This window comes from Salvelinus alpinus, chromosome 14, assembly GCF_045679555.1.
Source record: "Salvelinus alpinus chromosome 14, SLU_Salpinus.1, whole genome shotgun sequence".
Lineage (NCBI taxonomy): Eukaryota > Metazoa > Chordata > Actinopteri > Salmoniformes > Salmonidae > Salvelinus > Salvelinus alpinus.
This window is the reverse complement of record NC_092099.1, coordinates 8,730,433-8,757,219: the sequence shown is the minus strand read 5'-3', so window position 1 is coordinate 8,757,219 and position 26,787 is coordinate 8,730,433. Positions and strand designations below refer to the sequence as shown.

General features: G+C 44.9%; 1 pseudogene; it reads left to right on the top strand.

The window, feature by feature from the left end:
- The window catches only part of LOC139539207 (inactive dipeptidyl peptidase 10-like), a 197,815-nt pseudogene that overhangs the window by 25,328 nt on the left and 145,700 nt on the right, over window positions 1-26,787 (top strand).

Sequence of the window (26,787 nt, the reverse complement as noted above, 5' to 3'; positions counted from 1 at the left end):
TCGCGCCGTCCCAACCTTCGCTCTCTCTCCCCCGCTACTCTCTCCTCTTCCATCCTATCATCTCTTCCCTCTGCTCAAACCTTCTCCAACCTATCTCCTGATTCTGCCTCCTCAACCCTCCTCTCCTCCCTTTCTGCATCCTTTGACTCTCTATGTCCCCTATCCTCCAGGCCGGCTCGGTCCTCCCCTCCTGCTCCGTGGCTCGACGACTCATTGCGAGCTCACAGAACAGGGCTCCGGGCAGCCGAGCGGAAATGGAGGAAAACTCGCCTCCCTGCGGACCTGGCATCCTTTCACTCCCTCCTCTCTACATTCTCCTCTTCTGTCTCTGCTGCTAAAGCCAATTTCTACCACTCTAAATTCCAAGCATCTGCCTCTAACCCTAGGAAGCTCTTTGCCACCTTCTCCTCCCTCCTGAATCCTCCTCCCCCTCCTCCCCCCTCCTCCCTCTCTGCTGATGACTTCGTCAACCATTTTGAAAAGAAGGTCGACGACATCCGATCCTCGTTTGCTAAGTCAAACGACACCGCTGGTTCTGCTCACACTGCCCTACCCTGTGCTTTGACCTCTTTCTCCCCTCTCTCTCCAGATGAAATCTCGCGTCTTGTGACGGCCGGCCGCCCAACAACCTGCCCGCTTGACCCTATCCCCTCCTCTCTTCTCCAGACCATTTCCGGAGACCTTCTCCCTTACCTCACCTCGCTCATCAACTCATCCTTGACCGCTGGCTACGTCCCTTCCGTCTTCAAGAGAGCGAGAGTTGCACCCCTTCTGAAAAAACCTACACTCGATCCCTCCGATGTCAACAACTACAGACCAGTATCCCTTCTTTCTTTTCTCTCCAAAACTCTTGAACGTGCCGTCCTTGGCCAGCTCTCCTGCTATCTCTCTCAGAATGACCTTCTTGATCCAAATCAGTCAGGTTTCAAGACTAGTCATTCAACTGAGACTGCTCTTCTCTGTGTCACGGAGGCGCTCCGCACTGCTAAAGCTAACTCTCTCTCCTCTGCTCTCATCCTTCTAGACCTATCGGCTGCCTTTGATACTGTGAACCATCAGATCCTCCTCTCCACCCTCTCCGAGCTGGGCATCTCCGGCGCGGCCCACGCTTGGATTGCGTCCTACCTGACAGGTCGCTCCTACCAGGTGGCGTGGCGAGAATCTGTCTCCGCACCACGTGCTCTCACCACTGGTGTCCCCCAGGGCTCTGTTCTAGGCCCTCTCCTATTCTCGCTATACACCAAGTCACTTGGCTCTGTCATATCCTCACATGGTCTCTCCTATCATTGCTATGCAGACGACACACAATTAATCTTCTCCTTTCCCCCCTCTGATAACCAGGTGGTGAATCGCATCTCTGCATGTCTGGCAGACATATCAGTGTGGATGACGGATCACCACCTCAAGCTGAACCTCGGCAAGACGGAGCTGCTCTTCCTCCCGGGGAAGGACTGCCCGTTCCATGATCTCGCCATCACGGTTGAAAACTCCATTGTGTCCTCCTCCCAGAGTGCTAAGAACCTTGGCGTGATCCTGGACAACACCCTGTCGTTCTCAACTAACATCAAGGCGGTGACCCGTTCCTGTAGGTTCATGCTCTACAACATTCGCAGAGTACGACCCTGCCTCACGCAGGAAGCGGCGCAGGTCCTAATCCAGGCACTTGTCATCTCCCGTCTGGATTACTGCAACTCGCTGTTGGCTGGGCTCCCTGCCTGTGCCATTAAACCCCTACAACTCATCCAGAACGCCGCAGCCCGTCTGGTGTTCAACTTTCCCAAGTTCTCTCACGTCACCCCGCTCCTCCGCTCTCTCCACTGGCTTCCAGTTGAAGCTCGCATCCGCTACAAGACCATGGTGCTTGCCTACGGAGCTGTGAGGGGAACGGCACCTCCGTACCTTCAGGCTCTGATCAGGCCCTACACCCAAACAAGGGCACTGCGTTCATCCACCTCTGGCCTGCTCGCCTCCCTACCTCTGAGGAAGTACAGTTCCCGCTCAGCCCAGTCAAAACTGTTCGCTGCTCTGGCACCCCAATGGTGGAACAAACTCCCTCACGACGCCAGGTCAGCGGAGTCAATCACCACCTTCCGGAGACACCTGAAACCCCACCTCTTTAAGGAATACCTAGGATAGGATAAAGTAATCCTTCTAACCCCCCCCCCCCCCCTTAAAAGAGTTAGATGCACTATTGTAAAGTGGTTGTTCCACTGGATATCATAAGGTGAATGCACCAATTTGTAAGTCGCTCTGGATAAGAGCGTCTGCTAAATGACTTAAATGTAAAAATGTAAATATGAGCAAAAAATATTTAATTTTAGACAAAATTAGACAAAATTAAAAGGGCCTAATGTCTCACTCCATGTTCAAGAATGGCCTTTTTCCCTTTATTCAGATTACAACCACTCACTTTCGGTTATTTTAAAACGAAATAATCTCCAAAATATCGCTGACATATCGGTAGTCTAAACTGTGACACAAATTGACTATCTGTTCGTAAATGAATGGAGGTGTTTTCAGTCTGATAGTCTTTAATAAATAAATGTTTTGACTGTCTTGACCAAGTTAATCTGCTCATGTTGTGTGTGTGTGTTCAAATATTTGTGACATTGTGGTTACAATGAAGAAAGTAAACAAAATAAATCCTGATACGTGCTGCACGTTAAACGTTTGGATAATAAAGTATTGATTGATTTGAATACTTCTGACAGCCAAAATTCTAACTCCACCCATAACTTTTGGACTTTCAAACATTCTCGGAAGGCGTGGATTATTATAACCTACTGCAGGCCTAAAACCTATTGGTGCAAACGTTTCCATGATGGAGTATTAGCCGGACAATATACCCTTCAACCTTTACAAAAGGATAGCTCGGCTAGGTGTGAAACTTGTAATGTATTAAGTACTCTAAAGTTTTAATTTTCTAACTCCAAACCTCATGCAACCGCAAAATGTCGGATAAAGTTTATACTGTACAGTATTTCTTCATCAGCATCTTTATGCTTTCGTTAGTAGAATAATGATAAAAATACTCTTTCAAAATGCAGATGTTTATTTCCACTATCAGCAGGACAATTGACTCTTGCCGAGTTTAGGGACGTTAAGCACTAATGTGTCTTTCATTTGCTGTCCAACCTGTATTTTTTAGTCAAGTTTACGATTAGTTATCGATTAGATTAGGTGCCTCTCCAAGATGGCGCCGGCCAGATTGCCTGAAATGTTGCTACTAATCACATTGTATAACCACGATTTGTGCTGCTAAATATGCATATTTTCGAACAAAACCTATATGCATTGTGTAATATGATGTTACAGGACTGTCATCTGATGAAGTATATCAAGGTTAGTCAAAAATTATATATCTTTTGCTGGATTGTTACGATCGCTAACATTTGCTACTGGTAAACGGCTTGTGTTTCCGGCTATTGTGGTAAGCTAATATAATGCTAAATTGTGTTTTCGCTGTAAAACACTTAAAAAATCTGAAATATTGGCTGGATTCACAAGATGTTGGTCTTTCATTTGCTGTACGCTGTGTATTTTTCAGAAATGTTTTATGATGAGTATTTCTGTATTTGACGTTGGTCTCTGTAATTATTCTGGCTGCTTCGGCACTATTTCAGATTGCAGCTGCAATGTAGAACTGTGATTTATACCTGAAATATGCACATTTTTCTAAAAAAACATATGCTATACAATAAATATGTTATCAGACTGTCATCTGATGAAGTTGTTTCCTGGTTAGAGTGTATATTTATATCTTTATTTGGTCGAAATTGTGATAGCTACCTATGCAGGAAAAAAAATGGTGGAAAAAAAAGTTGTGTCTTTTGCTATCGTGGTTAGCTAATAGATTTACATATTGTGTCTTCCCTGTAAAACATTTTAAAAATCAGAAATGATGGCTGGATTCACAAGATGTGTATCTTTCATCTGGTGTCTTGGACTTGTGATTTCATGATATTTAGATGCTAGTATTTACTTGTGACGCTATGCTAGGCTATGCTAGTCAGCTTTTTTACTGTGGGGGGTGCTCCCGGATCCGGGATGGGACCAATTAGAAGTTAATGAGATTTTTATTTTCACTGAATCTCCGTTTGGGTATTGGTTAGCCAACAATTAGGGTGTGGAAATATTAGGATTATTTTTCCCTTCACTCGCAGTCACTTAGTAGCTTACTACCGAACGGTCACGTTGTACAGCTCCATATTTTCCCTAACAAAAACCCTGAGGGTTTTGTTTTTTATTTTTCTTGGAATAGAAACACCATAATATTAATCAGATTAATTAAGTTAAGTTAAGTTTTTTTTTAAATAAAACTCATATACTATGTTCTTACAAAATAACGGTTTTAAATTCTCTATACAGCCAATATTAAAAACAGTCAAATGCTTTTCAAAGATTCCCTCTGGAGGTCAAACTAGCATTAATAGAAACAATGGCTGATACTTAAATAATGTGCCATAGAATTCTGTGGCAGCCCGCCAGGTGTGCTGCAGTACAACACAACTTTTAAAGGAAGAACCACTGTAGTAATGCTAGTGTGGTTAGTGTCTTGTTTTGCACACTTTGTACAAAATAATAAAATGCAGTACTACAGGATATTTCTTAACATAGCTCTTTATTAGCTAGCTATAACTGGCATGTTCACGTATCGCCAACCAGGATCAAACTGACCATCACCTAACCATTTGGGTGGTCTTAACCAATCATAGCACAGTATGATATGGCGGTAAAATGCATCCAATTATAATTCAGTATGTTTACACATATGAATATTACAGTTAGCTTGCCTGGGGCGTTCATTTAAATCATCCAGAGGGGCCAGAAGTGGTTCATCTTCTCCACATGGGCATGAAATACTTAAGCTGCTCCTGCAGCTAAGCAAAAACATGAAAGAAAATAAACTCTATTACACTAATTTTAACCTTATATCCTGAAACAGATTCAATTCAAACCTTATTGAAGCCTTAAAGGCAAAACCGAGTCTTGAAAGATGATGGATGATAAGGTAACATTGATACAATCACTGTTTACATACCACCAGAGGAGTGTAAATGAATCATACCACCAGCAGAGAACAACGATAGAATACAGTAATCTATGGGAATTCTTGATCAGTTGGGAACCAGCACTCAGTTGTGAATCGTTCCCTGCGCATACATTCGGTACACCGGAGCCAGAACAGTATGGGATGCACCACCTGCAACAATTAACACCTCATGTCCAGAAGATCAGAAAGGGATTTTCCAGAAGATCAGAAAGGGATTTCATTCATTATGTTCAAGCTTGCAAATCACTGCTGCTTTTGTTTGTTTGTGTTTACAGTATGTGAAGACTTGTTGTTGCTGAAGTACTGTATTTTATATATTTTATTTGTCAGGCTATGGCAAGTGTCAGAAGCAATGTTTCAGATATGAAAAATGTCAGTCCAATTTATAACACTCTCAAATGTATGTATAGTTTCATGTGGATTCTGAGGGAGACTTTCTTCCCAAAATATAATGAATAAAGCATCACGAATACCACCTTTCATGACAAAGCACCCCTCCCCTTCTGAGTCTGTCTAAGAGTTTGAGTTTGGCTTGGCCGTATAGGTGCTGTCAGCGTGTCACTTTAGTCAGTATCTCAGTCTTCTGACAGGCTAGGAATGCTGCTGTCTTCTTGCAGTCATGCTCTGTTCTCCACTCCTAAAAGATGGGGCCTCACTATTCATCCTTCAATTCCAAAGAGCGCTACTCACGGCTGCCTGAGTGCAAACCCCTGATGTACTATTACTACTTCACTGACATTCTTAGCCGATTCAGACTTCTATTTTAATGCACGATGCCGTTTCAAAAAGTTTGTTTTCCTGCAAAAAGGTCTGTATTTTCTTAAAGGCACAAAAGAAGAGCACACTATACAAAATGTATGAGTTCAAATGTTATTGCTGGAAAGTGAAACCTTATTAAGAATTCTCTGTGTATTCAACAATTTCGGTTTCGTTGTTGATCGAGGCTTGAGTTTGACTTTGCCAATAGCCATGCCTAGACCCACCTAGCTAAGGTATGTCACGCCTGTCTAAAACATCAACCATGCATTTTGCTTTGAGCTTTAGTTCACAGACTTTGAGACTACAGAACAAATTGCAAAAAATATCATAGCAAAGCTCTTGCAGATGCAGAAGTTGTCTTGCACAAGTTTAAATGTTCAAAACATGGCAAAGGCTTTAATGTCGCTGCAGTGGATAGTGGCCGTTTTACGGGCTCCTGACCAAAGCTGCTATTTGTGAGTTTTTTATGCTGTTTTTTGTACATAATGTTTCCACCATCATCCGTGGACGAACATCTTGGAAGAGGGTATGCTGACTTCTTCCTCTTGCTCAGGGAAGAGCGGGGGCTGATATCCCAAGGAACACTCAAAGGGTGAGAGACCAGTAGCCGAGCAGGGAAGGGTGTCATGGGTGTATTCCACCCACACAAGTTGCTGGCTCCAGGTGGTGGGGTTGGCGGAGACGAGGCATCGAAGAGCTGTCTCCAGGTCCTGATTTTTCACGCTCCAACTGGCAGTTAGATTGGGGATGAAAACCAGAGGACAGGCTGCCCGACGACCCAATAAGAGTGCAGAACGCCTTCCAGAACCGGGACGAGAACTGAGGACTACGATCGGAGACCATGTCGACCAGAAGTCCATGGATCCGGAAGACGTGCTGCACCATGAGCTGAGCCGTCTCTTTGACTGAGGGCAACTAGGGAAGGGGAATACAATGGGTGGCTTTAGAAAACCTATCCACCACAGTCAGGATTGGAGGAAGACCAGAAACAAAGCCCAAGGAAATATGGGACCAGGGGTGGTGAGGAACAGGGAGTGGTTGAAGAAGGCCAGCAGACGAATGCAGCCGCTAGACAGGAGGTAGGGAGGATGGTCTCGAGGGCAGACGGAGTAGCCCTGGGGCTATACAAAAGTGAGAGTGCGCCAGGCTCCACATTCTTGGACCCTGGGCGGTAGGAGAGAGTGAAATTGAAACTGGTGAATAACATGGTCCAACAAGCCTGCCTAGAGTTGAGGCTCTTGACGGTGCGGAGATATTCCAGGTTCTTATGGTCAGTCCACACTAAGAATGGGTGTTCCGCCTCCTCCAACCAGTGCCTCCACTCATCCAACACCATCTTGAGGAGTTCTCGATTTCCCACATCATAATTCCTGTCAGCAGTGGTAAGACGACGGGAAAGAAAAGTACAGGGGTGCAGCTTATGGTCCTGGGCAGAACGCTGGTAAAGGACGGCCCCCACTCCGACATCCGAGGCATCGGCCTCCACCACAAACTGACAGGACGGGTCCAGGTGGATTAAGGTGGGGGCTGTAGGGAATCAATGTTTGAGGTCCGAGAACGCCTGGTCAGCTGCTGGAGACCACATGAATGGAACATTGGGAGAGGTGAGTCGTGAGAGGGGGGAAGCCAGGGTGCTGTAATCCCGGATGAAGTGGCCGTAGAAGTTAGCAAACCCAGGAAACATTGCAACTGCACTCTGGATGTGGGTTGAGGCCAATTCACCACCACTCTCACCTTGTCTGGATCCATCTGTATGTCCTGCAGCGATGACGTATCCTAGGAAGGAGATGGTGGAGCGATGTATTTCACACTTCTCAGCTTTAACGAAAAGCTGGTTCTCCAGGAGACGTGAAGGACCTGTCGTACGTGCTCTTGAGCTGAATGGGAAAAGACAAGGATGTCATCGAAGTAGACAAACACGAACCGGTTCAGCATGTCCCGGAGCACATTGTTGACAAGAGCCTGGAACACAGCCCGAATGGCACAACCAAGTACTCTTAGTGCCTGCTAGCCATGTTAAAGGCTGTCTTCCATTAATCTCCTTCCTGTATCCGAGCCAGATGGTAGGCATTTCGAAGGTCCAACTTTGAGAAGATGGTCAATCCCTGAAGAGGTTCGAAAGCTGAGGAGATGAGTAGTAGATGGTAACAGTTTTTAACTTTGATGTCATTAAGACCCTGGCAGTCGATACACCAAGAAGAACCCTGCGCCGGCGGGAGAAGCAGATGGATGAATACTCCCTGCAGTGAGAGAGTCCTCAATGTACTCCTCCATAGCCTTGGTCTCGGGACCCGATAGGGAGTAAAGCCGCCCCAGAGATGATGCCTGGAAGAAAGTCAATGATGCAGTCGTAGGGTCGACACGGAGGGAGATACCTAGCACGGGCCTGGTTGAAGACCTCCCGGAGGTCCAGGTACTCTGTGAGAATTGTAGAGAGATCTGAGGCTTCTCCCAAGCCTGCAGGAAGACGTCCCGGGGCAGGCTATGCAGACTTAACCCTTGTGTAGTCTTAACATTCTGTATACTCCCCTTGTCTTAAGGGTAAAAAATGACCCGCCTTCACTAAACCCCTAAAATAAAGCAGCTTAATTGAATTTTAAACCCCAAATATATTTTGGTGAATATCTGGGTTTTCCCTCTTCACAATGCAGAAATATTGCATTTAATCAGTGGACACCACTCATTTTTATTACAACACCCCTTGTCTTAATTGTTTTCTTTACTAAACTAGAGGTTTATTGTAATTATTATTATTGCTAAAGGTACTGCATAGGTGTAAACATAATTTTTTGTTGTTGCAAGAGATAGCACTTGTATCGCCTAAGAAAGTAGCAGAACTTTGCAGAAAGTAGTTTTGAATGCATTTTATTGAAGGGAAACAATAACAGTCTTGAACTTATTTGGCAACATCGTGATATATTCTTATATACTGTACAATGAGGAATTCAACTACAAAATATTAGTATTCTCCCATGTTTTTGAACCATTGCCCCCACCCACAAGGTGTACTGTTTAAACAACAACAATCAATAAGAATAAAATAAGATAATAGATACAAAACAAAAATGTGAAGAACATAAATCAATCAACTCTAATTAGCACATGTAGGACAGTATGCAAGTGTGTGTGCATGAACTTTGCAGATGTATTTCTCACATGTGCAGCACATAGTATTTGTTTTACAGTCCTTCTTTGGGGGGCAAAATTGGCATCTCCTCCTCTTGCCTGCCCCAGCTGTAGCCTCAGGTGGATCAGGACAAGATTCAGCCCCCTGAACAGCTTTCACAAGCGCTGTAGAGGCTGCTGTGTGGAGGAGGTGCTCCCTTCTTTGAATGTGTGGGGTTGCAAGTGCCTTTCCCAGCTGCTCCAGGAACACCCTCCTCTTGTTCCGCTTATCAGGCACCCAGGTAGGGTTGATCTTGTTCTATATCACGAAGGCATTGTATGAGGACACATCAATGATGTTATGGAAGATGACCAGGGGCCAGCGGGCAGTCCTCCTGCATCTGCAAGTTCCAATCACCTTGTCCAGGTTGTCCATGCCTCCTTTGTTGTGGTTATAGTCCAGGATGATGGCTGGCTTCCTGTCCTCACTATCACTGATCTCAACCATTTTGTGCAGTGTGCTCAGGAGGACCACATTCTTGTTCCTCTTTGGGAGGTAAGAAACTAGAGTGGTGGTGGGGTTGAAGGCAAACTTTGATGAGAAGGCCTCTCTGCCCCTTGTTGCAAGGAGTGCAGGGGGAGCTCAGGCTTGTTCTTTCTAACTGTGCCAACCATGGTGATCTTCCTCTTCAGGAACTGCTGGCTGAATTCATAAGAGGTGAAGAAATAGTCACACGTGACATTGTGTCCCCTCAGTCCATCTGCCACATCAAGCACAACCCTCATCCCCTGGTTCTTCTCCGGGCCTCCACTGGTCGGTTTCCCTGTGTAGACTTGAATATTCCAGGTGTAGCTGGATTGTGTGTCACAGGCCACCCATAGCTTGATGCCATACTTTGCTGGCTTGCTGGGCATATACTGCCGGAAAGGACAGGGACCTTTTGACAAAAGAGATTACTATCAGTAATTAGTATCAGTGTCACAGAAACCAATCACATAAATCAATGATATTACAGCAATGCATAATAAAATGAACAGTGAATATCACTTACATTACAGATATGAAAATAAAAATGTACCTCTGAATGGAACCAGTTGCTCATCCACTGTTACTTCAGGCCCAGGGTTGTAGAGGTATGGCAGACGCTCCACCCACTTCTCCCAGACCTCTCTTATGGCTGCCAGTTTCTCTCTCACACGTCTTGCAGGTTTTGACTCACGGTTATCAAATCGTAGCATTCTTGTGAACGTGTGAAAGACTTTCAGTGGCATGGAAAATCGCCCTTCCACTCTCTGCATCCCAGAGACTACATGTAGCCTCGCCTCAGGACCTATACACACCCGCTAAGATTAGCAGCCCTATGTAGGCACGCAGGTCAATCTCATCCATCCTTTTCCAGTTGTCTCCATATTTACGGAAACCCTCCAAATTTGTAATCTCCAGGATGATTTTTTCGATGGCTGGTGTGATGAACATGTAGAATGTTGAGGCGATGTACTGGGCATGGGCAACTGCATGTCTTGTGGGCCCTGGGGTCATAAGGCCCTGGGGTCATCCTTATGACATGTTGTGCTGCCATCCTGCCCTGGTTGTCATACAGTGGGGAGAACAAGTATTTGATACACTGCCGATTTTGCAGGTTTTCCTACTTACAAAGCATGTAGAGGTCTGTCATTTTTATCATAGGTACACTTCAACTGTGAGAGACGGAATCTAAAACAAAAATCCAGAAAATCACATTGTATGATTTTTAAATAATTAATTTGCATTTTATTGCATGACATAAGTATTTGATCACCTACCAACCAGTAAGAATTCCGGCTCTCACAGACCTGTTAGTTTTTCTTTAAGAAGCCCTCCTGTTCTCCACTCATTACCTGTATTAACTGCACCTGTTTGAACTCGTTACCTGTATAAAAGACACCTGTCCACACACTCAATCAAACAGATTCCAACCTCTCCACAATGGCCAAGACCAGAGAGCTGTGTAAGGACATCAGGGATAAAATTGTAGACCTGCACAAGGCTGGGATGGGCTACAGGACAATAGGCAAGCAGCTTGGTGAGAAGGAAACAACTGTTGGCGCAATTATTAGAAAATGGAAGAAGTTCAAGATGACGGTCAATCACCCTCGGTCTGGGGCTCCATGCAAGATTTCACCTCGTGGGGCATCAATGATCATGAGGAAGGTGAGGGATCAGCCCAGAACTACACGGCAGGACCTGGTCAATGACCTGAAGAGAGCTGGGACCACAGTCTCAAAGAAAACCATTAGTAACACACTACGCCGTCATGGATTAAAATCCTGCAGCGCACGCAAGGTCCCCCTGCTTAAGCCAGTGCATGTCCAGGCCCGTCTGAAGTTTGCCAATGACCATCTGGATGATCCAGAGGAGGAATGGGAGAAGGTCATGTGGTCTGATGAGACAAAAATAGAGCTTTTTGGTCTAACTCCACTCGCCGTGTTTGGAGGAAGAAGAAGTATGAGTACAACCCCAAGAACACCATCCCAACCGTGAAGCATGGAGGTGGAAACATCATTCTTTGGGGATGCTTTTCTGCAAAGGGGACAGGACGACTGCACCGTATTGAGGGGAGGATGGATGGGGCCATGTATCGCGAGATCTTGGCCAACAACCTCCTTCCCTCAGTAAGAGCATTGAAGATGGGTCGTGGCTGGGTCTTCCAGCATGACAACGACACGAAGCACACAGCCATGGCAACTAAGGAGTGGCTCCGTAAGAAGCATCTCAAGGTCCTGGAGTGGCCTAGCCAGTCTCCAGACCTGAACCCAATAGAAAATCTTTGGAGGGAGCTGAAAGTCCGTATTGCCCAGCGACAGCCCCGAAACCTGAAGGATCTGGAGAAGATCTGTAGGGAGGAGTGGGCCAAAATCCCTGCTGCAGTGTGTGCAAACCTAGTCAAGAACTACAGGAAACGTATGATCTCTGTAATTGCAAACAAAGGTTTCTGTACCAAATATTAAGTTCTGCTTTTCTGATGTATCAAATACTTATGTCATGCAATAAAATGCAAATTAATTACTTAAAAATCATACAATGTGATTTTCTGGATTTTTGTTTTAGATTCCGTCTCTCATAGTTGAAGTGTACCTATGATAAAAATGACAGACCTCTACATGCTTTGTAAGTAGGAAAACCTGCAAAATCGGCAGTGTATCAAATACTTGTTCTCCCCACTGTATGGTGACAAGGACCATGTTATTTTGCTGTTCTTTGACAAAAATGTCTCCCTTTCAGCTTGGGGGATTTCTTCTTCATCTGAAGATGATGCATAGTGCTCTGGGTTGTATTACTCCCATCTTCTTCTTCAGATACCTTCTCCTCTTCTAAATCATTGTTCTCTTGTTCCTCCTGGACATCTGATAAAATCAGATCTACGACCTGTTGGGCACTGAAACGTGCACTGAAACGTGCACCCATGGCTTCAGCAAAGAGCGAACTGGACACACCTACCCATTCCAGGGTTTTTCTTTATTTTTACTAATATTGAAGACAACAACACTATGAAATAACACATATGGAATCATGTAGTAACCAAAAAAGTGTTAATAAAAATAAATATATATTTTATATTTGATTCTTCAAAGTAGCCACCCTTTGCGTTGATGACAGCTTTGCACACTCTTAGCATTCTCTCAAACAGCTTCTTATGGGAGAACTTTTAAAGTTTCTTCAAGTTTAGTTGCAAAAACCATCAATTCAGAACTTTGTCAGATTGTCTGTTCATAAATTCAGAGCTTTTCGCTCTCGGAGCATTTAGAAAGCACACTGGACGCTCTGGCCGAGTAGTAGGGTTGATCCGAGCATTCTGACCTCACAACGGCAGTCAAGCCCCCAAGCTAACTGGATAAAGTTAGGTAGCTTGCTAGCTACTTCCAGACATAAATGAGAGAACACCTCACTCTGATCATTTTACTTGCCCTAGCAGAGCTGGTTAGGCTGTTTTCATGTTATCCAGAGCGTTGGTGACTGTAACTGTGCTGCTGGCAACAATTTAATTAAGTTTACTGATGTTTACTGACACCGGCCATATTCAACGGGTGTTGAGTTTTCATAAATTCCTCAGTTATTCTGCGCTCTGACGAGAGTGCTCTGAAATTGGAGTAGATAGCCAGAGTGAATTTACGAACGCACCCTCAGTATGCTACTGTACAATGTCACTTACTGCAAACCAACTATGAATCACAATGACAGTTTTATACATTCTCATAAAGTACTCATACAAAACAAGTGTTCTCTAAAATTCTAACTTAATAACATTCCGGTCCTCTCTCTTCTCGTCTACCCTCTTTCTCCTATTGATCATCAGTCAACCATCCATCACTCTTTATGTTTATTTTCCTGTCATTGTGCTTTAACGCATTCTCTGTTTTATAGCCCACCGGCCCAAGGTTGACACCTTAGAGCTCATTGACATTTATATGAGATTAGGGCTTTGGGAGGTTTTAGACCTGTCAAAAGCATTCATGAAATCCTAGACTCCCCGGATTGTAAATTTGGCCAGGGATTAGATAAGAGTTATTGGCCAAAGCTCCCGTCATATTTTCTCCTGTTAATCTGTAGGCCTAATCTCACTGAGCCAAGTTGTCACTGATACTCTCTAAGTGAGTCAGTAGGTTCTTGTACCTGATGAGAGTCTCTATTCTTCAGAAGGGGATGATCAGGGTCAATTAAAATAACATTTTATTTGTCACGTTTCGTAAACAACAGGTGTAGACTAACAATGAAATGCTTATTTAAGGGTCCTTTTCTAACAATGCAGAGTTAAAGATAAAGAAAACAAATCTATTAAATTGAAAAAAAATGACACAAGGTATAAATAAACAGTGAATAACGAATAACAATAACATGGCTATATACAGAGAGTAGCAGTACCAAGTTGATGTGCAGGGGTATGAGGTAATTGAGATAGCTATGTACATATAGGTAGGGTAAAGTTATTAGACAACAGAATAGATCATAGACAGTAGCCACAGCGTATATGTGTGTGGCTTCAATATGCATGTTATGTGTGTGTGTGTGGGCGTATATGTAGTGTGTGTGTGTTGAGGTGTCAGTGTAAGTATGTGTGAGTGCGTGGGTAGTGTCCAGTGTGTGTGCATAGAGTCAGTGAAAGAGATTTAGTGCAAAAAAGGGTCAATGCAGGTCGTCCAGGTAGCCATTTGATAAGCAATTTAGCAATTTAGCTTGGGGGTAGAAGCTGTTCAGAAGCTTGGGTGAAGCTTGGGTGGCTAGAGTCATTGACAATTCTTTGGGCCTTCCTCTGTCACCGCCTGGTGATTTTTAGAAATGTTTTCAAATAAACAAAAATGTTAAAAACAGAAACACCTTATTTACATAAGCATTCAGACCCTTTGCTATGAGAAAATTGTCCTCCGGTCCATCCTGTTTACATTGATCATCCTTGAGATGTTTCTACATCTTGATTTGAGTCCAACTGTGGAAAATTCAGTTGATTGGACATGATTTGGAAAGGCACAAACCTGTCTATATAAGGTCCCACAGTTCAGTTCAGAGCAAAAACCAAGCCATGAGGTCGAAGGCATTGTCCATAGAGCTCCGAGGCAGGATTGTGTCGAGGCACAGATCTGGGGAAGCGTACCAATATTTTTTGCTGCATTGAATGTCCCAAAGACCACAGTGGCCTCAATCATTCTTAAATGGAAGAAGTTAGGAACCACGATACTCTTCCTAGAGATTGCCGCCCTGCCATACTGAGCAATCGCGGGAGAACGGCCTTGGTCAGGGTGGTGACCAAGAACCTGATGGTCACTCTGACAGAGCTCCAGTTTCTCTGTTGAGATGGGAGAACCTTCCAGAAGGACAACCATCTCTGCAGCACTTCCACCAATCAGGCCTTTATGGTAGAGTGACTAGACAGAAGCCACTCCTCAGTAAAAAGCACATGACAGCCCGCTTGGAGTTTGCCAAAAGGCACCTAAACGACTCTCAGACCATGAGAATCAAGATTTTAGACGGTGGTGTACTGGGCCATACACCACTCTCTATAGCGCCTTGCGGTCGGGTGGCTTGCAGTTACCGTACCAAGGTGTGATGCAGGCGGTCAAGATGTTCTCAGTGGTTCAACTGTAGAACTTTTTGAGGATCGGAGGACCCCATCTTCCTGATGGGGAAAAAGCGTTGACTGTCAGGGTGTATGTGCACCATGTTATTTCCTTAGTGATGTGGACACCGAGGAACTTGAAGCTCTCGACCCGCTACATTACAACCCCCCCTCCGTTTCCTGTAGTAAACGATCAGAAACCTTTTGTTTTGCTGACATTGAGGGAGAGGTTGTTGTCCATGCACCATACCTATAGGCTTCCTCATCATCGTCAGTGATCAGTCCTACCACTGTTGTGTCATCAGCAAACTTGATGATGGTCTTGGAGAATGCACAGCCACGCAGTTGTGGGTGAACAGGGGGTACAGTCCTCTTCATCTGACTGTTGTGTTGCTGATCTGATTCTTGTGTGCGTGTCTGTGTGTGTGATTGTGTAACCGAGTCCTCTTTCTGCAGTTGTAATTTCTCATTGAAATGACAAGTCTAATTTGGTGCTTCATTCAAGAGATGTCTCAAATGGGATGTCATTATACAGGATGCATGAGACAACTGCCCATGATTAAAGACATTTTTGGCACCATCCTCATCATTGTGTCTGCGCACTGGAAAACTTTGCTGAATGAATGAAGTAAAGGATCAGAGCCTTTTTTTAAATTTTTGCCTAAAATGACATCCCAAATCTAACTGCCTGTAGCTCAGTATCTGAAGCAAGGATATGAATATTATTTATTTTACATCAAGTTTTATTATTTCAATTCATACATTTATAGATATATATATATATAATTTTTTATCCCCCCCACCGGCAATCTGATAGCATGTAAAATAAATCATGAGAATAAAACAAATAAATTAATATTACATAGTTAATCTGCTGAAGAATATAGCCTCAGCAATAGTGACAAATTATTGATACACATTCATGGATGTAAAAGCTTTTTGGTTAGGATATGCTTATTCTTGATACCATTTTAAAGGATACACTTTGTGGTTTGTGGAAATGTGAAATTAATGTAGGAGACGACAGCAGTGGGGTCAAACTGTAGAACCCAGTTCCTACATTTGAATATAAAAATGTATTTTATTAAACAAAACTATGCTACATTTGATCTCTGGGACCCTCAGGATGACAAATCAGAGCAAGAATACTGAATGTAAGTACATTATTAACCTTCAGAGGTAAATGTATCAAACCAGTTGCCATGATAAAAGTGTTTGGTTGTGGTGCACTATCCTCAAACAATAGCATGACATTTTTTGGCACTAATAGCTACTGTAAATTGGACACTGCAGTTCAATTAACAAAAATGTAAGCTTTCTGCCCATATAAGACATGTCCGTGTCCCGGAACTGGCTGTTGTTTACAATGTCGTTCTAGTCATTGGCATATTGAGCATCAACTGTCCCGGTTTAGGGACACCGATCCCGTAAAGGTTTTAATGAGCAAGGTTCTCCAGGAAGATGGAAGATAAAAACAAACAAACCCAGGTTGTAACCATAACCTTTGCTCTCAACCTTGACTTCACCTTTAACCTTTAACCCTTCACTTATTCACCTTACAACCTTTAACACTCACAGGGTCCTCTGTCTCTCTCTCACTTCCCCCACTCTCTCTCTTTCTCTCACTCCCCCCTCTCTCTCTCTCACTCTCTCCCTCTCTCTCTATGACAGATGAGGAGATAATTTTCAGGACCTGGGATGGTGACGTGTTCAAAGCCAACACGCAGAGCAATGAGACAGACCTTCTACTGAAAAACACCACTTTCGTGAGTACTTACAGTCTTAGAGCTGGTGAGAGCTGCATACCAACTTCACTTCCCAGATAACTTACATTTTTCTAGGGAAACATCCTGTCCTATTCAGCAAGTGGTTGCCTCCAGTGAAACCTTCCCATCTTGTTGGGTTTGCCAAATATTATGTACTGCAAGAACACACGTTGGAATACATGCGTAGTTGATGCTTACCCAACAAATTATCATATTAACCATTAAAGTTTTTTTGCATGCTTTTTTGCAACACTGAAATGTTACTTATTTTTCTGTGGATTTTTTTAATGGAGGTTGACAACCACCTTTAAGGTGCATTACCGCCACCAACTGGACTGGAGTGTGGACGAGACAGGGAAGGTCTAAATCCTACCCAATATTCTCATCTCCCTAAGGAAACTAAATACATAATTAAATACTACATCCCGCTGATCTTGGCTCTTCAACCCCATTACTCCTCAAATCTAATAACAATTGCTCCCTTTCCCTCCCATATTTCTTGCACTGAAATACAACGTGTTCCACTGTCTCCATCTCTTCCTGACAATGATCACACCTCCCAGTTTCCCCACCAATTTCAATGTACTATTGGGCCTTGTGTATCCTAGTCCCAGCCTTGTGATTACACTTTCCTCCCTTCTCTCTCAGCCTGATGAGCGCCCTGCACCCACTTTTCCTGAATCTTACACAGGTGTCTTCCCTTACCCTCCCTTATCCACAACTCTTGTCATTTGTTTTTAACCCCTGTTTTTATCAATCCCTTGGCTTCTGCTTTACTGATTGACAATTCGATCGCAACATTAGGATGTTTAAGAGCCTGCTTGGCGCTAACATCCACCGTCTCATTCCCCTCTACTCCCACATGAAATGTTACTTGTTATGGGCTTTGTTTTTTTCCATTTATATTTTGAGGTTGAACGTTAGCGCGTTGGGTGCACTGATTGCTGTCACCTCGCACTTATTTTTTACTCCATATTATAAGTTGGTGTGGGTTTTTATTTTGGTTTGCGTTGTCTGGGGCAAAAGTAGTGAATTTCTTGTTGCTAGTCAACATTCAGTGAACACCCCCATGAGTGTCTTTTAGAACCCCACCTATTTCGTTTTGGTTGTTAGTTTCCACTTCTGTTTGCGCAACGGTTTGGGGTTTCTTGTTGGTGAATGTAACAAACTGTAAGTGAACATTCACAGTATCTCTTTTTTTCATGTGTTTCTGTTCTTTTTTTAGGCAACGTTTAAGGCTTCCAAGTTTGGGGTTTCTCCGGATCTCAACTTTGTTCTTCTGGGTTATGATATTAAAGAGGTAAGTGACTCTTATTAATGTGCTGACGATCGTCAAAATGAGACACATCTGTAGCCTGGTCCCAGGTCAGTTGTGATGTATAGCCAACATTTGTTGATATTGATATTTTCCAATAGTTTCGTTCTGAACAGAATCACTTTCTTTCTTTGTTCCGTACCAGCAAAATAACGTTCTGAACTGGTTCAATTCCCCGAAAAGTACTGGTTAATATTGTTCCTTTCTGTTCCTTTTTAAACCTGTGTAATTACGTTTAAAAAACAACAACATTTAACTCAATAAATTACTTCACCAATCAGTGCGGCTAGATCAGGCAAACTAGTTGTTTACAGTACATGCGTGATGGACAGACAAGTGTAGAGAGGGTTGAGGCGGAGGCTTGAAGCGCAGGGCATCTTATGGCATGCATTATCTGAAGTAAGTCCACAGAATTTTACGTAGGAGGAGCGGCTTCTATGGTGCAACTTTGAATGTCCTTTGAGCTAGCTAACTAACAAGCTTGAGCAAGCTAGCTAACAAGCTTCAGTGTGCAGAGCGGCCCCAGAATTAAAAACACGTCTTACCTTTTTGCAGTTAATAAATCCATTGTGAAGCATGATGACTCGGCCCATATTATCCTTAACTAGCCTTGAAAAAGTTTGTCCCTTCTTCTGAAGTTAATAAAAAATCTCTCTCCCCATCTTCTCAGTCATGCTTGTAACGTCAGTACAGTAGCTTATGATTTGGAGGGGGAAGGGGCAGGTAGCCTAAACACTCACACACACTGGCAAAAGCTTGCAAGCAGACACTGGAGTAAGTTTGAGGGCTTTGCATAGTCGCTTTGTTGCATTTATTTGTGGGACCAAAAAAAATGCCTGAAACGTAAAATAACATTATTAACCATTTTCCATGCTTTTAAAATAACGTTTAAGTTCTGGAAAAGAATGGATCACTTTCGTTCCCGGGTCTGTTTCTTGAAAAATATAGTTTTTTCTGGTTTTCTGTTCTGTGAACCAGTTCCAACCTGTCACGACTTCCGCCAAAGTCGGCCCCTCTCCTTGTTCGGGCGGCGTTCGGCGGTCGACGTCACCGGCTTTCTAGCTACCGCCGATCCACTTTTCATTTTCCATTTGTTTTGTCTTTGTTTCACACACCTGTTTTCAATCCCACAATCACCTGTTCATTATTAAGCCCTCTGTTCCCTTCATGGTTTTTGTGAGTGATTGTTTATTTGTATTTTGGTCTGAGATGGTGTGCGCGTGTTTTGTTACTTTGTATATATACATTTTTTGAGTAAAGTATGTTTGATTACTCATATCTGCTGTCCTGCGCCTGATTCTACACCAGCTACACCTAGGACCCATTACAGAATCACTCACCCGAAGAATGGAGTCAGCAGGAGCAGACGCCCTCCCTGTTCCAGTGGAGGAGCGCGTTCAGCAATCACGCGACCATGTTGCAACGTCTGGGCACTGCCATGGATTGTGTGCTGCAGACTATGGATCGTTTGGAGAGAGGAGGTTTTTCAGCGCCTCCACCAGCTCCAGTACAACAGGTCCCACTGTCCACCCCTCTTTCCCCTGGTCCCAGCGGGATTCGACTCGCGCTCCCAATGGAGTATGATGGGACGGCTGCCGGATGCCAGGGTTTTCTACTACAGCTGGAGCTCTACCTGGCGACCGTCCACCCGGCTCCTTCGGGGCGTGAGAGTGTGTCCACCCTCGTCTCCTGCCTCTCAGGCAAAGCCCTGGAGTGGGCCAATGCCGTATGGTGTGAGGGAGATGCAGCGTGGATCATTACGCAGAGTTCACCAGCAGCTTTTGGGCAGTGTTCGACCACCCACCTGAGGGTCGCGCGGTGGGTGAATGCCTGTTCCACCTGAGGCAGGGGACTAGGAGCGCGCAGGATTTCGCTTTGGTCTACCGGACCCTGGCCGCCAACGCAGGATGGAACGACAGGACCCTGATCGATCACTACAGGTGCAGTCTGCGCGAGGATGTCCGTCGGGAGTTGGCCTGCAGAGACACTACCCTCACATTGGACCAGCTGGTGGACCTGTCCATTCGGCTGGACAACCTGCTGACTGCCCGCGGATGTCCGGATCGGGACCTGTCAGTTCCATCTCCCAGCACCTCCGCTCCGACACCCATGGAGCTAGGAGGTGCTGCAATTAGGGCGACCGGAGGAGGGGCCATTCCCTGCACCATCTGTGGCCGCAGAGGGTGCTGGAGGGGTCCCTTAGGGAGTGGAGGCTGCAGGCAGTGCACTATCGTGTCACCCCAGGTGAGTTGGCACCAGGCTCACCCAGAGCCCCCTGTTGCTCACATGTATGTGTTTGTTTCATTTCCTGAGTTTCCCCCGCATTCCCAGCATAAGGCACTAGTAGATTCAGGCGCAGCTGGGAATTTTATTGATCGTTCATTTGCTCAAAGTTTAGGGATTTCCCTTGTTCATGTGAATATGCCTTTCCCTGTGCACGGCCTAGATATCAGTCCTGACCCTAATGGTCGACTTAGGGAGGCCACCGCTCCACTTGACATGGTTACGCAGGAGGGTCATGAGGAGAGAATCAGTCTCTTCCTTATTGATTCCCCTGCGTTTCCCGTGGTGCTGGGCTTACCCTGGTTGGCCTGTCATGACCCCACTATTTCGTGGCAACAGAGGGCTCTCAAGGGGTGGTCACGAGAGTGCTCAGGGAGGGGTGTGGGGGGTTTCCATCGGTGCGACTACGGTGGAGAGTCCAGACCAGGTCTCCACCATGCACATCCCCTCAGAATATGCCGATTTGGCTCTCGCCTTCTGTAAGAAGAGGGCGACTAAATTACCACCTCATCGACGGAGGGATTGTGCGATAAATCTCCTAGTAGACGCAGCACTTCCCAGGAGTCACGTGTATCCTCTGTCACAGGAGGAGACGGTGGCTATGGAAACATATGTCTCCGAATCCCTGTGGCAGGGATACATTCGGCCCTCCACTTCACCTGCCTCCTCGAGTTTCTTTTTTGTGAAGAAGAAGGATGGGGGTCTGCGCCCGTGTATTGACTATCGAGGATCAATCAGATCACTGAGGTATAGCTACCCGCTGCCTCTCATCGTCAGTGCGATCGAGTCAATGCACGGTGCGCGCTTCTTCACAAAGTTGGATCTAAGGAGCGCTTACAACCTGGTGCATATCCGGGAGGGGGACAAGTGGAAGACGGCATTTAGTACCACCTCAGGGCACTATGAGTACCTCGTCATGCCGTACGGGTTGATGAATGCTGCATCAGTCTTCCAGGCATTTATTGACTAGATTTTCCAGGGCCTGCACGGGCAGGGTGTAGTGGTGTATATTGATGACATTCTGATATACTCCGCTACACATACCGAGCATGTGTCCCTGGTGCGCAAGGTGCTTAGTCGACTGTTGGAGCATGACCTGTACGTCAAGGCTGAGAAATGTCTGTTCTTCCAACAGTCATTCTCCTTCTTAGGGTACCGCATTTCCACATCAGGGGTGGAGATGGAGAGTGACCGCATTTCAACCATGCGTAATTGGCCGACTTCCACCACGGTAAAGGAAGTGCAGCGGTTTCTGGGGTTTGCCAACTACTACCAGCGGTTTATCCGGGGTTTTGGTCAGGTAGCAGCTCCCATTACCTCACTGCTGAAGGGAAGACCAGTGCGGCTGCAGTGGTCGGCTGAGGCGGACAGGGCTTTTGGTCACCTGAAGACTCTGTTTACATCGGCTCCCGTGCTGGCTCATCCGAATTCCTCTTTGGCGTTCATAGTTGAGGTGGACGTGTCCGAGGCTGGGATAGGAGCCGTGCTCTCTCAGCACTCGGGCACGCCACCAAAGCTTCGCCCCTGTGCCTTTTTTTCGAAGAAGCTCAGCCCGGTGGAGCGGAACTATGATGTGGGGGACCGAGAGCTGTTGGCTGTTGTCACGGCTCTGAAGGCGTGGAGACATTGGCTTGAGGGGGCTAAACACCCTTTTCTCATCTGGACTGACCACCGCAATCTGGAGTACATCCAGGTGGCGAGGAGACTGAACCCTCGCCAGCCAAGGTGGGCTATGTTCTTTACCCGTTTTGTTTTCACCCTCTCCTACAGACCAGGTTCCCAGAACGCTAAGGCAGACGCACTATCCCGGATGTATGACACAGAGGAGAGGTCCATGGATCACACTCCCATACTTCCGGCCTCTTGCCTGGTGGCACCGGTGGTGTGGGCGCTGGACGCGGACATCGAGCGGGAGTTACGCACAGAGCCCACTCCCCCCCGGTATCCAGCTGGGTGCCTGTACGTTCCGTCTACTGTCCGCGACCGTTTGATCTATTGGGCCAATACGTCACCCTCCTCTGGTCATCCTGCCCAGAGGGAAATTACAACCCCTACCTGTTCCACAACGGCTGTGGTCGCACCTGTCGGTGGACTTTCTGACGGATCTTCCTCCCTCACAGGGCAACACCATGATCCTGGTCGTTGTGGATCGGTTTTCTAAGTCCTGCCGTCTCCTCCCTTTGCCCGGTCTCCCTACGGCCCTACAGACTCCGGAGGCCCTCAGGCACTACGGGGTGCCTGAGGACATAGTCTCTGATCGAGGTCCCCAGTTCACGTCCAGGGTCTGGAGAGCGTTCATGGAACGGCTGGGGGTCTCGGTCAGCCTCACCTCAGGTTTTCACCCCGAGAGTAAGCACACATTTAAAGTTAAACAGGTTCTCACACACATCAGAACACAGTACTAGTTAGCCCTATGCTAAACTCACTTGGTGGCAGTGATTACTTCCTGGCACAACTTTTTCTTCAGCCTATCCAAGATCTTAGATTTCCTATCCACCAACCAATGGCATCTCTTAAAATAGGTCAACTCTGGCCACTAAAGGGATATTTTCAACCTACAACTTCAAGGTTTATGTGTTCCGTTGGTATGTAACAAAATGTTGTGTGCTATTATTGCACTGATGCATCCTTGGCTAGGCTACTAGCTACTAGTAACTTTCGACAACATTTTCAAGTTTTCCCATATGACAAAATCAAAATGTTTGTTTATCTGTGTCACACACATGCTTTTATGGAAAACGATAAATGAGGTCATTATAAGAGTTTATCAAACATTGTCAAAAAAAACTGCTAAAGCAGTTGCCTTATAATTGATAGTGCTTTTTAACCATGGGTTCAAGCCCACATCGCATCAAGCTTTTTTGGTGGGGAAAAATTAAATGTCGGTCCTTGATGCTGGATTCAAAACGCATAAAATTAAGTCGATAATGCATAAACTATAAAAAAAAAAATTGTAGGCCTGCGTGTAAGTGTAGCCTACATAAGAATATAGTAACGATATAGTAGCCAAGTGTCTTTCTACATTAAGTATGTCAATTCAAGCTGAAATACTGCCATCTGTTGGACGACACCGATCGCAAACTATTTCTACGGTAAATTTTGGATTACCCTCCAAAGCTAGGACGAAGGCCGTGAGGCAGATACGTAAGCTTATTAAAGATCAGTCATGCTATCAAGAGCAGTGTGCAGTTTTTTTTTCTTTTCTTAATCTTGTTCAACTGTTACCATGCACCTGCAAAAAAAGATTGCTCAGATGTGCGAGTGCCTTTTGAATTTTGGATTATCCTCGAGTGAAATAAACCAAAGCAGATAACAAAACTGCATACAAAACATAAGCCTACATTTAGGTGTACACGTCCATGTAATATAGCCTATGTAATATGATTTTTAGGCAGTAGCAGTGTTTGTACAAGGCTGAAATTAAATAACTTTTTAATTTTCAAGCTGTTTGCTCTGGGCTAAGTCCCTTTTCAACACACTAACCCAATTTAAATCTACATTTCAAAGGGTGGGGGGGTTAACTCATGTGAGTTACATGTAACTCATGTGAGATTTGCGACAATTACACGGACTAGGCACTTTATTTGCGACAATTACATGGACTAGGCACTTTATACAGAGAGCAATTTAACCAGTCAGTCAAAAACACGTGATAGCCTAGTTGCTTTAATGATCAGAATGTGCTGTTGGACTGAGGTATGTTAAGGAGGCTTCCATGAACAAGAGTAAGATCACTTCTATGATTTTAATTGGCTGCAGAAGTTGTGCCAAGATGTCTTCACTGCTTCCTGGGGAGGTTAGCAAAGAGCTGTGCCATGTTATCCGATTTAGCTTTGTCACATGCTAGTGAATCGACAATTTGAATTGGCTGATAAATCAAATTGTATTTGTAAAGAACAGGTGTGGAATAACAGTGAAATGCCTCTGCCTTCCCAACAATGCAGAGAGAAAAGTAAAGAAAATTATAGAAATAAAATAACAAGAGAAAAAAATACACAATGAGTAATGATAACTTGGCTATATACACGGGTTACCAGTACCGAGTTGATGTGCAAGGTTATAAGGAAATTAAGATAGATACACTACATAGGTATGTGGACACCCATTTTAAATGTATGGATTCAGCTATATCAGCCACACCTGTTGCTGACATGTTTATAGAAATAGAGCACACAGCCATGCAATCTCCATACACAAACATTGGCAGTAGAATGGCCTTACTGAAGAGCTCAGTGACTTTCAACGTGGCACCACCATAGGATGCCACCTTTCCAACTAGTGAGTTTGTCAAATTTATGCCCTGCTAGAGCTGCCCTGGTCAACTTTCTGCCCTGCTAGAGCTGCCCTGGTCAACTAAGTGCTGTTATTGTGAAGTGGAAACGTCTACGCACAACAATGGCTCAGCCGCAACGTTGTAGGCCACACAAGCTCACAGAACAGGACAGCAGAGTTCTGAAGTGTGTAGCGCATAAAAATCGTCAACACTCCCTACAGAGTTCCACACTGCCTCTGGAAGCAATGTAAGCACAATAACTGTTCATCGGGAGCTTCCATGGCAAAGCAGCTGTACACAGTCTAAGATCACCATGCGCGATGCCAAGCGTTGGCTAGAGTGGTGTAAAGCTTGCCGCCACTGGAAACGCGTTCTCTGGAGTGATGAATCATGCTTCACCATCTGGCAGTCCAATAGAAGAATCTGGATTTGGCAGATGCCAGGAGAACGCTGCCCCAATGCAGAGAGCCAAATGTAAAGTTTGGTGGAGGAATATGGTCTTGGGCTGTTTTTCATGGTTCAGGCTAGGCCGCTTAGTTCCAGTGAAGGGACATCTTAATGCTACAGCCTACAATGGTTCTAGACAATTCTGTGCTTCCAACTTTGTGGCAACAGTTTGGGGAAGACCCATTCCTGTTTCAGCATTCCAATGCCCTGTGCACAAAGTGAGGTCCATACAGAAATGGTTTGTTGAGATTGGTGTGGAAGAACTTGACTGGCCTGCCCAGAGCCCTGATCTCAACCTCATTGCACACCTTTGGGATGAATTGGAACGCCGATTGCGAGACAGGCCTAATCGCCCAACATCAGTGTCCGACCTTTCGGCTGAATGCAAAGTCACCGCAGCAATGTTCCAACATCTAGTAGAAAGCCTTCCTAAAAGAGTAGAGGCTGTTATAAGAGCAAAGGGGGGAACAACTCCATATTAATGCTCATGATTTTGTAATGAGATGTTCGATGAGCTTGTGTCCACATTCTTTTGGTCGTGTGTGTATATACAGTGCACTTGGAAAGTATAGACCTGTTGACTTTTTCCACATTTTGTTACGTTACAGCTTTATTATAAAATGTATTAGAATGTTTTTCCCTCATCCATAAACCCATAAACAGGTTTTTTGATATTGTTTTGCAAATGTATTAAAAATTATAAGCATTCAGACCCTTTTGTCAATACTTTGTTGAAGCACCTTTGGCAGCGATTACAGCCTTGGAGTCTTGGGTGTGACGCTAAAAGCGTGGCACACCTGTATTTGGGAAGTTTCTCCCATTCTTCTCTGCAGATCCTCTCAAGCTCTGTCAGGTTGGATGGGGAGTCCCTTGTCTGAACACACAGCTTTTTAAATATGTCTACAGAGATGTTCGATCGGGTTCACATCTGGGCTCTGGCTGGGCCACTCAAGGACATTCAGAGACTTATCCCGAAGTCACTCCTGCGTTATCTTGGCTGTGTGCTTAGGGTCGTTGTCCTGTTGGAAGGTGAACCTTTGCTCCAGTCTGAGGTCCTGAGTGCTCTGGAGCAGGTTTTCATCAAGGATCTTTCTGTACTTTGATCCGTTCATCTTTCCCTATCCTGACTAGTCTCCCAGTCCCTGACGCTGAAAAACATCCCCACGGCATGATGCTGCCAACACCATGCTTCTCCATACTGTCAGGACCCGGTGCGAGAAACAGTCACTAATAATCATCAGAACCCAGAAGATGAGGCAGACACAGCAGTACTAGAGATGGTGGTTTAATTAAAGAACAAAATCTTCAGGCAAAGAAACTAAATCCACAATGTCCAAAAATAAAGCCAAAAGGCACAAAATGGAAATCCTCCAAAATACAAAAGAAACTCCACAAAGTGGTAAAAAACAGCAGGGAAAAACAAACCTCAAAAGACTACTCAAATAATACACAAGAACTAAACCAGAGAACCTCTGGAAAATCCAACAAGAGAAATATCTGAATAAAACAAGGCTTGGGCTGGGGCTGGGTGCTAACTTACAAACACTGAGCAAGGAACTGAGGAACACACAGGGTTTAAATACTAACAAGGGAATGACCTACAGGTGCAAACAATAATTAGAGCAAGAAAAACAAAAGGTACAAAAAAGGTGCAATGGGGACATCTAGTGACCAAAACCCGAACAGTCTTGGCCAAA